Source organism: Triticum urartu, chromosome 7 (genome assembly GCF_003073215.2).
Source record: "Triticum urartu cultivar G1812 chromosome 7, Tu2.1, whole genome shotgun sequence".
Taxonomy (NCBI): Eukaryota; Viridiplantae; Streptophyta; class Magnoliopsida; order Poales; family Poaceae; genus Triticum; species Triticum urartu.
Window position 1 is genome coordinate 3,939,700 of NC_053028.1, and position 10,846 is coordinate 3,950,545.

General features: G+C 44.2%; 1 long non-coding RNA gene across 1 annotated transcript; it reads right to left on the reverse strand.

The window, feature by feature from the left end:
- Positions 1 to 4,203: 4,203 nt before the first annotated feature.
- Positions 4,204 to 9,163, reverse strand: LOC125523456. The gene is made up of 3 exons (XR_007290234.1): positions 8,249 to 9,163; positions 6,655 to 6,752; positions 4,204 to 5,866 (listed from the first exon to the last, which is right to left on the reverse strand). It is a non-coding gene; the product is annotated as an uncharacterized LOC125523456 (long non-coding RNA).
- Positions 9,164 to 10,846: the final 1,683 nt, after the last annotated feature.

Sequence of the window (10,846 nt, forward strand, 5' to 3'; positions counted from 1 at the left end):
GCCATCAGCAGCCACCGCAGTGATAGGGAGAAGCCGGTGCGCCATGGGAGAAGAAGCAGCAGCCAACGCATGGTCAGGGGGAGAGAGGGCCGGGAATTGCAAGAGAGATAAATTAGCAGCGGGAGCTCCACTTTTTAGTACATATGCCAGGGAGAGAAAGATAGCAATAGATTAGTACCTCTGCGTGCAAGAGGAACGACTGTTCGCTGGTGACCACGGACACTGCAAGCCTGCAGGGCCTCTCGCCCGCTCGAGAGAGAAAGATCGCAAAACAAATTGAGAGGAAGCAAGAAGGGGAGTAGAGCCAGATCGCGAGACACACCACAGATTTTGTTTGAGAAACAGCCATCGGCACCGCAGGGACTCGCTTTGCTCTTCCCCATCCCCTTCTCTCTTTTTTCCACGACCCCGAATGAGGCCGGCCACCACTGGTTTCCTTCCGCACCGCCAATCGCCTGGATGCGCCCAGGCACGTGGCGGGACTGGCTTGTCTACCGTCACCATCCATGGCGTTGCTGCCGCGGGATGGGCACGGTGGATGGCAGCAACATGACACCCTGAACCAGAAGTGCGCATGAGGTGCAGAGAGGCAGAGACGCGAGGGGTGCGGCCGGCGCGCACCGGAAACCTAGGCATTGGCAGCAACACGCCACAGCCGTCGACCGGCCGACATCAAGCGCCAAGGAGAGGTCATCGTCGACGTATAGCACCTCGACGCGCAGAGTTGCAGGGACAGCGCCGTGAAGATGGCCATGGCGGCAGGGTTCCAGGACGGGGGCTCCGGCGGCGCGGTGTTAGGATGGGGCGGTACGGGCCGGCCCGAAGTGTCGAAGCGAGCCCTTCCCTTTTATAGAAACGTTCGGCGGTGGAAGGGCGGCGCAACAGCGGCTTGGGATTGACCTGGAGACTTAGAGAATCAAGAAGAGAAACGTGGACCAAAGAGCACGACCGCTTGACTGTACGCACGCGAGATAAAACAAAAAATAAAAGCGATGAAGCGGTCGGTAGGAAAATCGCCAAACGCATCCAGAAGCCTACCCCGTCATGCCCCCCCAGTAATTAACGTGTCATGTCCCCATTGGCTAGGTTTTTCACTGATAACAAAAAGTCAAAAAAAGGAGGTAAACCAAACGTGGCTAGGTTTAGTATATGTATAATGTATCTAACATTAAAATGTGTGTAGATACATCCATAATTAGAGAAATATAAGACAAGTAATTGGCGACAGAGGGAGTGTGATTTATATAATAAATTTATATATTATTAGTTAAAATATGACCCATAATACGAGAAGGACTAATAAATTAGGACGGAGGTAATACAAGGCAAACCTATATGGTCTTGGCACCAGCAATGCGCCCATGTATCCAAATTATCATTCCTAGAAGAGGGCAGCTTCTAACAAAAGTTGCTGATATTATAGATCCAATCAACAATTGCTGGGATGAAGATTTGGTAAGACAAACGTTGTGGCTAATTGATGTCCAGAGGGTACTTACGATCCCCCTCCCCACGTATAACATGTCAGATTTCATAGCTTGGAGTTTTACAAAGAATGGATTGTTCACGGTTCGTTCTGCTTATCTGGAGGAATAAAAAACGCAACATGGGAGGAAATTGCAACAATCAGATGGCATGGGAGGAACAAGTGTCAATACTATTTGGAGCAAGATTTGGAAATTATCTTGTCCAGCAAAAGTGAAGATCTTTATTTGGCGTACCTTACATGGAACCCTCCCATGTCGTGTTACACTTGCTAATAGACATATGAAAGTTTTGCCCACTTGCCCATCATGTTCGAACGGGCATGAAAATACTAAACACTTATTATTTTTGTGTCAAAAGGCAAAAGAGGTGTGGGAGAAACTGGGATTGCACGAAGCCATTAAAAAAGCTTGCGCGGTCAATCGTGCGGGAGAGGCAGTACTTGAATTTCTACTTCTTATGCCAGAACATGAGCTATCTACAGTGGGCATACAGAATGTTTTGCGAATTGATCGCTATAACAACCTGGTATTTATGGTGGGAAAGACGTTCGCTAGTCCATCATGGGAAGACCCAAGATGCATACCAAATTTCGATGGGAGTCCGTGCTATAAAAACAAACTATGTTATTGCCCAATCCTCCAAGGCAACAAATAGAATAGAAGGATGGACGAGACCCCCTCTAGGTTTTGTGAAATTAAATGTCGATGCTTCTTTCGATCAAGACATGCTTAGAGGCACAGCGGGAGCTGTAACTAGAGATGATAAAGGAAGATTTATTGTTGGAGGAAATTGGAAGATGGATTGGTGTGCAGATGTCTTAACAGCGGAAGCCATGGCACTAGGTTTTGGCTTATTACTTGCACAAAAGGCAAGAAGCAACCGACTTGTTGTTAACTCCGACAATATGAAAGTAATTGACACGATGAAGAATGGAGGACATACAGCGGGAGCGGCGGCAGCTGAGTTTGATGATTGTTATTTTATAGCTTGTGATTTTCCGTTAGTTAGATCTGAACATTGTAATAGGAAGGCAAATAAAGTAGCTCATGAAATTGCTAGAGTAGCTAAATTTTCTGAGACAAGGGATTGGTTTGAGGAACCTTTGAATGATATTGTAAATTTTCTTATAGACGATATAACCATTATTACTAATAAATAAAGAGGATGTTTTGCTTTAAAAATAAGTGCCACACTATATGTACACCACTTGCCGCAACTTGGGAGTTTTTTTTCTTCATAAATTCGTTTATTCAAAACATTTTATCTCTTAAACCATGTATCCAAATCTCGATCCGTTTTCACCGTTGGATTCCTCACGTCGAGATCTTCAAACTAGATCCGTGTTGATAGGTTTTGAAGAACCTTTTTAATAAAAACTAGATAAAAACCCGGATCCGGAGCTTGTTATTTCCCTTTATGAGAGGCACGACCATGCTCTCGCAGAAGCAAATCCGTGTCTACATGAGAAGTAAATGCGTGCCTCTCGCAGAAGGAAAAACACACATTTTTCCTTTTCCAAGAGGCACGGTCATGCCTCTCGCAGAAGCATATCAGTGCCTCTATGAGAATTAAATCCATGCATCTCGTGGAAAAAAAAAGAAAACACATTTTTTCCTTTTTCAAGAGGCATGACCGTGCCTCCACTAGAAGTAAATCTGCACCATTCATGGAAAGAAAAAAGCCTTTTTTTTCTTTTGCGAGAGGCTCGGTCGGGCCTCTTGCGTAAGCGAATTCGTGCCTTCATGAGAAGTAAATCCGTGCCTCTCGCGGAAGAAAGAAAAAAGATCATGTGTTTTCCCCCTTTTTCGAGAGGCATGACTGTGCTTCTCGCGGTAGCAAATCCGTGCCTTCAAAAGAAATAAATCTGTGCCTCTTATGCAAGGAAAAAAACATATGTTTATTCCTTTTAGAAGAAGCACGGTCCTGACTCTCGCGTAAGCAAATCTGTAGCTCCACGAGAAGTAAATCTGTGCCTCTGGTGGAACGGGATAAAACACATTTTTTCATGACAATTTTTTTATTTTGATTTTTTTCCAAAACCTAAGAAAAAGGGGAACCAAAAAGCCAAAAAAACCGAAAAACTCATCTAATAGCCGAAAACACGTACAAAGATATAAAGAAAAAACAAAATTCAGACGGAGCGTCCAGAGCACGACAAGTGACGGCGGCTGTGAGCGTGCCAAGTGGCGTGCTCCCAACCCACCTCAAGTGACCCTTGCGTGGGCTCCTGAAGATGCACTTCTTGATTATTTGCTCTTTTAAATGTCAGTCGACTAAGGCCTAGACAATCTCTTCCCATGGCATAGGCATACATGGATTGGACCTGAATAAATTAAAATTATGGAAGTCCATTGTGTTGTGCCCCACGGTAATACTCTTACTTGTCAAAACTGTACTACCTTCGATCCAAATTAAGTATCGTAGTTTTGCACTATGGTTAGTTCAAAACTGCGACCTTTATTATGGATTGGAGGGAGTACTTTTTTTTGGATATTCACGGACTATTACCACATAGTAGTAGCTTACGATGCTATATGCTGCCCTGCTGCATATTAGTTGTTACTAGATAGGAAGTGCGGCTTGCCGCACCCCACCCGGTCCAGTTTCATCCAACCCGGTAGTATACACATGATGCAAAGGTAGAGTAACAACAAACACATACAAGGAATTATTGAGACCATTGACTCAACATTAGGATTTCTCAAAGAAACATGAGGAAGCAAACAATTACTCATAGTAGTGGTTCAGTTGATTACATATTTTGAGCATGTCACTGAAAATGCAACATGATATAACTAAAGAAAGACAGATATTCATGTGCCACTTCAGGAAGAGGTAGACACACTGGCCTTGCAGCTTCTCATAGTGACGATTCCTATTAGAGGTTCATATAATGTAGCATCAAACACCTAAAGCATCATTGTTCATATACCAAAAGCAGGCCATCGTGGTTGTCCCAGCTAACTTATTTACACTGCTTTCATACTGCATAGTACAATAGTAAACTAAACCTACAAATCTGTAGCGAGAACAGATCATTGGGCAGCAAATCCCTATCAATGGAAAAACTATGTCCAAACTGTTAGCAAAGAATTATGCAAATAATAGAAATGGATTTGTTATATCAATGGAGAGCATGCATAGCATGAAAAAAAATGCACATCAGCAAACATAGCACATCAACTGCCATAAGTGAAAACTAAACCTACGGCTCTCTCTGTTGGGGTACTGTTTTTAACAGATCATCTCTAGTAGCTTGCAACGGCACATTTATAGAGTACTTAAGTATCATCAGTACATCAATGTGATTAATCAAAAGGATTAAGATGTCTCAAAATAAAAGCATATAGTCTATGAAGATCTAATGTAAGTTCAGAACACACACAAGTCAATGCCTCGAAGCTACAACATATGTGTGCTTGTGGCTACCTCCATTGTCAGGCATTTTCATGCATACAATAGGCAACCATGAGATAAGAGAAAGAAACACAAGAACAACAATAGACAGAAGCCCATCTGACCCATTCCGACCGAACGCGTGCCCATGCCAAATTGACCACATCTGAAGGAGATAAGTGGGAAATAACTGGAGAACGATTATGGAGCCCTCCCTGTTGTGGAGACCTTCCCGGAGATGCCGACCTCGACCATGGCATTTTTATGTTGTCTTGTCTTGAGCATACATCCATAGAAAAAGAAGGCATGGATGCATTGTTTGTCAACATCCCATATGCTAAACTATTGGTAGGATGAATGGATTTAGGGGACACAATCAATGCACATGAAACTATTGTACATGGAGTAGACGCATCTAGATGTTGGTTATTGGTTGCAACTTACAGTAGTATGCCCAGAGATGGTACTCGTGCTGTCGATAATGGCACTCCTGGCTCCCTCCACCTCAACATCGTTGCTCTCTGGTCTCCTCCAAGCCTCCCCAATTTCGCCCTCTCAGTCTGAAATGTAGACTGCAGTCCTGCACCACATTTTCAGTTATTCTAATATAGAAACAGAGATAATGCAGTTAATCTTAAGAACTGTAATCCCTAGCTTATAAGGAGCATGCATGACCAGCTGATGGCCAAGGAGATCTCCAGAATGTGTCTCCTGGTCTGCAAAGCCAACCAAGAAAGCAAAGGGAACATAGGATCAGGTATTGCATGCAGCAAGACACAAAATCAGATTGAGAGAATAACTACAAAATCCCATGTCAATGATCCTAAACAGTCACCTCAAGGAAGCCAGATCCTACCGAGGAAACCAACATGCCACTCTCCACCAGGACCTCACCTCTAGTGTTGTCCACGCCTCGTGTGTCCGGGTTTTTCACGAGGTGATGCACCTAGTTAGCTGTAGTTGTTGATCTCGCCAACTAAGCCTGTCGCAAAATTATATAAAAAATCATCACAAGTGAAGGAAAGAGGAATCATACTTTCTAGATCAAGAGAAGAAACGACTAACAAATGCCATATAGGCATTATTTTGTAGTCAGAGACATTAGGAAATATTTAATCAAGACACAAGGCTAATAAGTCAAAAAGTTATGTTGTGGTTGCAGGAACATAACGTCGTAATGGTGAAGGCTCGAGTGGTATAAATCAATAATTAAATGTCTTGTCATGTTTTTCGGCAGGCTTAAGATCACCAATTCACCATGGATGCATATATGTCGGGTCATTAGGAGTGCGACCAGCAGTAAACTAACATCAAAGGAAGAAGCCTGAACAATACAAAACAGAAATTGAAATGTACTACATCTTCCAAAAGGATGACTAACACCAACGCACATATTCAATCTGCATCTGCTCTTAAATATAAAATAACAACTAAAAGACACGAGAACTCAACAGAACAATCAACAATTAAACATCTGCTTGTCGTATAATTAGAAACTGGAAGCTGCGAGCAAACACGACAGGCAAATAAATCTAACTCCTAAGAACAACACTTTGATTTCATTGAACTGCAACCACGATAGGCACAAATCATCCCTTTATTTTCTAACCATCCGTGTGATTTGTTTAACCCTCAAGACAAATGACCAAAGCAGGGATTAATAAAAATAGACTAACAAATAGATCATTTAATTACTCTAACAAGATCCGAGCACCTAGATCTATGCGCTCCAGTGGAGAGAAAAATGCAACAAATAAGAAAAGAACTCACCAACCAGAAGCATGAACGATGCAGTCTCTCGAAGCAGCAGAACACGGCAGGCCGATTGAAACCCCGAAGAAACAGAAGAAACGACGGCAGCAACGAACCTACATCAAGAAAAGAATCAGAAAACAGGAGAACCAAACAAAACAGTTGACAGTAAAACACCAATTCCGCATATATAATTAGAAACTGGAAGCTAGGAGCTAACAGGATAAACAAATTAATCTAGCACCCAGAATAACATCTTGATCCACAGGACTACAACCACAACAAGCATAGACCTTCTGTGCTCTTTTCTAATCAACCATGTGACCTATCCATTCCTGTGATTACATGGCTAAGCAAGGACCAAATTAATCCATCGCTTGAGGACAATACTGTAATACAAACAACTGCAACCACAACAGGCATAGACCCCCATGTTATTCTTGACCAACCATGCAACCTCCGTGACCGCTAAGGCAAACCACCATTTTCTAATTCACTAACGGAACTCCGGACTCAAAATTAGTATATTTGCTACCCCACCTCAACGATCACACCTCAGAACCTACAACCCGAATGCTCGAAACATGTTTTTTTTTACTTCCTCACTGATAGTGTGTTAATTCACCACTATCTAACCCCTAGCCCTGCACCATTTTTCATTTTTGATTGTTAATTCACCCATATTGCCCTGCACACCAACCCAGCCAAAGAAATATAGCCAGCAAACAAAGGAAGAATGCATAGCATCTAGTGTGTTTAACTGATAAGCTTGATCAAACACCGTTAAAAGACTTCCTTAAAAAAATAATGTCGAAGCAATGAACATGAACAGTCGGTCAACACTTATATATGAATTCTAAACATGGGAGAAAAATTAGTTTCATGTGAAAACTGAAGGGAAGGCACATGATGTGAACTTCTGACAATATAAACAATATTCTCATTCATAAAATTCTAAAGTTACTGCCGCCTATATGAAAAGGATGGCATTGGTTAGGTACACTGTACTTCCAAAGATGACCGGGAAAAAATACAGCATGAGAGAGATACCTTGTTAATTAAACAAACTCAGTCAAGATAGTGAGATGAGATCTCCTACTTCTCTACAAAATGCAGGGTGAAAAAATATGCAACGCTTGTTATAGTTATCAATTTCTCATTAGCAAGTACAACCATAGGTATATGAACCATGGTCCAGACCAGATCAATGAGAAGCTTGAGATTGCTCTGAGATTATTAGTATTAACTATACACATCAGAGTGACAAAAGGCTAGGATATACAGAAAAGCAAGATAACATCCTTCAAGCTGGTAGCTAAGAAAAAATTACTGACATCAGTCATCAACTCCTAATTACTGTTGCAAAATATCCAAAACCAGCTACTTGCTCAAATGTTGCAACCATTCTGCACCAGCATCATCTACTTGCTACCATACACGTTGCTGCCACTCAACCGTTGGGAACTTTTGATAAGAGACTATTTTTTTACACCATTTGTAACATTTTTATTCAAGAGGCATATTTTTTTTAATTCTGGGATACACCCTATACAGTAAGCAAGAACAGTAGACAAATGAAACAAAAAGGCTGGATTTGCCCATTAGTACCAACCTTTATCATGTTTCATTAGAATAACAGGGCAGGATCGACTGAAGAAATCTTTCGCTTGTGTTTCTTGTCCTTGGTCGTTTCCAGAATCCAGGCACAAAATAAATTAGAAGGATGGCAGGCATGAAAAGAAATAATAATGAAAACAGAAAACAACATACAGAACACACAGTTAGAGCAAGTAAAATGTTGTATATGAAATGAGCTAAACAACAGAAAGTCAAAGGAGAAAGGTAGAACCTTGGCAAGAAGAAAGGCAGCACACGAGGCGGCGGGCCGGCGTAATAGCAACAGGACGTGGAACACAAAAGAAAATAAGTATCCCGAGATGATAGATTGGCAGGATAAGGAACTGAATCACAACACACAGACTCTTTTCTTGCACAGAACGATGCTTGCAATACCAATTTTTTTTCATTAACAGCTCTGAGAGTGCATGGTCATAACAAGCTGATCTAGCACAAGATACAGCAGGCAATACAAACAAACTGGACATAGGCACGGCAAGTACACAATAGAAAAGACAAACCAAAAGGGAAACAATAACTATGCAAGGCAGGATGAAAACAAAATAGATCTGACAAAGGAAGCAAACCACTATACATACCACAAAAAACAACAGATAAGATTGGTGTTCAGAGTTTGTGTGAATATTGAGATAAAGATGATATGCCTTGTGTATAAACCACTATGCAACAGTAAAACAACTGAATAAATTACTGATAAGCTTTTTGCATCTTCCAATCTTAAAGCCCTGGAGCAAGGAGCAAGCTGGCCACATTTTGTCAATCTTCCAAACTTGAAGCATATCAAACAGAAGCAGCAGGGGGTACTTACAAATTGAAGGATTCAGGAAGCATCTTCCCCTCTACCAGGAACATGTTGAGAATTTAGAGCAAGTAGTCATGGATATGTACCTCAAGCCTGCACGACCCACCACCAGAAATTAACTGAGAAAAGGTAACCGACTTCATCCCAAGAACACATCAAAACATTGAACACCTTGTGTGCGGACGCTCGGAAAGAGGAATGAGTGGGGCGTGGTGGTGTACCTCTGTGGACAAGTCAATCTGGGCAGGCTCGTCTCTGGTCACTAACATCCACATGCCCTTCTTCTCCATCCCAACGAGAGAGAGAGAGAGGAACATGAGCCCCTCCTGACAATGAAGGAGAAAGGAGGAGCGACGGGGGAGAACCTGCAGCGGACGTACAACGAGGAGTGACGGGGGGCGCCGCATCGAGTGACTGCTGCTGGCGCTCCTCGGCCGCGCGCACCATCTGGCCTTCAACTTGGCCGAGCCCCTTGAGCATGTCGGGGTCGCCAGCGCAGCCGATGGAAACGGCGCGCATCACCTGGCCTCCTCCCGTCGACGCGCCAGCCGGTGGCGACGGTGCGCCTCCGACGCTTGGCCTCCTCCCATCGACAGCGCGGCGGCGTGCTCCTCCGAGAATAGCAGCGCCAACTTCCTCTCCCCCAGACGACGTGACGCGCGAGCTCGATGGGGAAGCGGCAGCGCGAGTAGCAGGTCCACCATGGCGACAGCGGGGCGAGCAGCAGAGAGAGGAGCGGGAGCGGGGCGGAAAGAGGCGGCTAGGGTTCTCACGAAGGGGGCGAATGGGAGCGCGAAGAGGCAAGCCGCTGCCCTCCCCCACCACATAGCCGCACGGGCCAACCACAGCCCACCACGCACGAGGCCTGGACGTGAAAAGACCAAAATACCCTCGGCGGGGGGCAAGATTTACGTGCGGTGGCACGGGATATTTACCGCCGGCGCGCGCGCGACTAGACGCACCAGCCGCACCCGCTCGCTGACGGACGCGGCCCACCTGCCGGGACCCCACAGGTCAGCGAGATCCGGTCAGACGGAAGGAGTAACCGACGCGCTAGCCAGACGGGATCAAACATGCTAAGGGGGACGGGATTTCGATCAGACGGACAAGATCTGCCGGTGGCTCGATCCGACGGCCAAGAACGCATCAAGGGAACCGATCGGACGGCCAGGAAGCCCAAATCGCTGAGGAGCCTGATGTTTCGACGCGTCTCGTTTTTCTGGATATGTTGCGGGTTCAGAATGTCTCAACATATTCATGTCAGGTCAGAGGAGAAGCAATGGACGAACTGTGGGTGCATTTAGAGGACAAGCTTCTGCAAATACAGTATTAATTAGATCGAATGTGTGTGTGTACGATGCTACTTCTCGAACAGAGGTTTCAGGAAAAGAAAAAACAGAGTGCCAGCAAGTGTGTGCTCCTCTGTGTTTTGCTGGACAGCTAACTGCATCATCTGTTTCGTTCACCAGCATCCTCTGCAGTCTGCACTGCAGTGAATTTGCAAATCTGTTTGGTTTTCCCCGAGACAGAGCAGTGTAGGATTTTGGCTCTTGGTTTCCAATAGGTCGGCCGGACACACTCCTAGCCTGGACTAGCTTCAGAGAAGAGCAACGACTCATTCTGCAAGACATGTACTGTACGTAGTATGCATCTCTTTCTGCCATAAGTCAGTCAGTAAATTCTGGACCTAGCTACTTGAACCAACAAAATCTCAGTCACTGAATGCCGTCATACAGTAACATCGGTTACTTGAAGATTTTTTCAGTGATA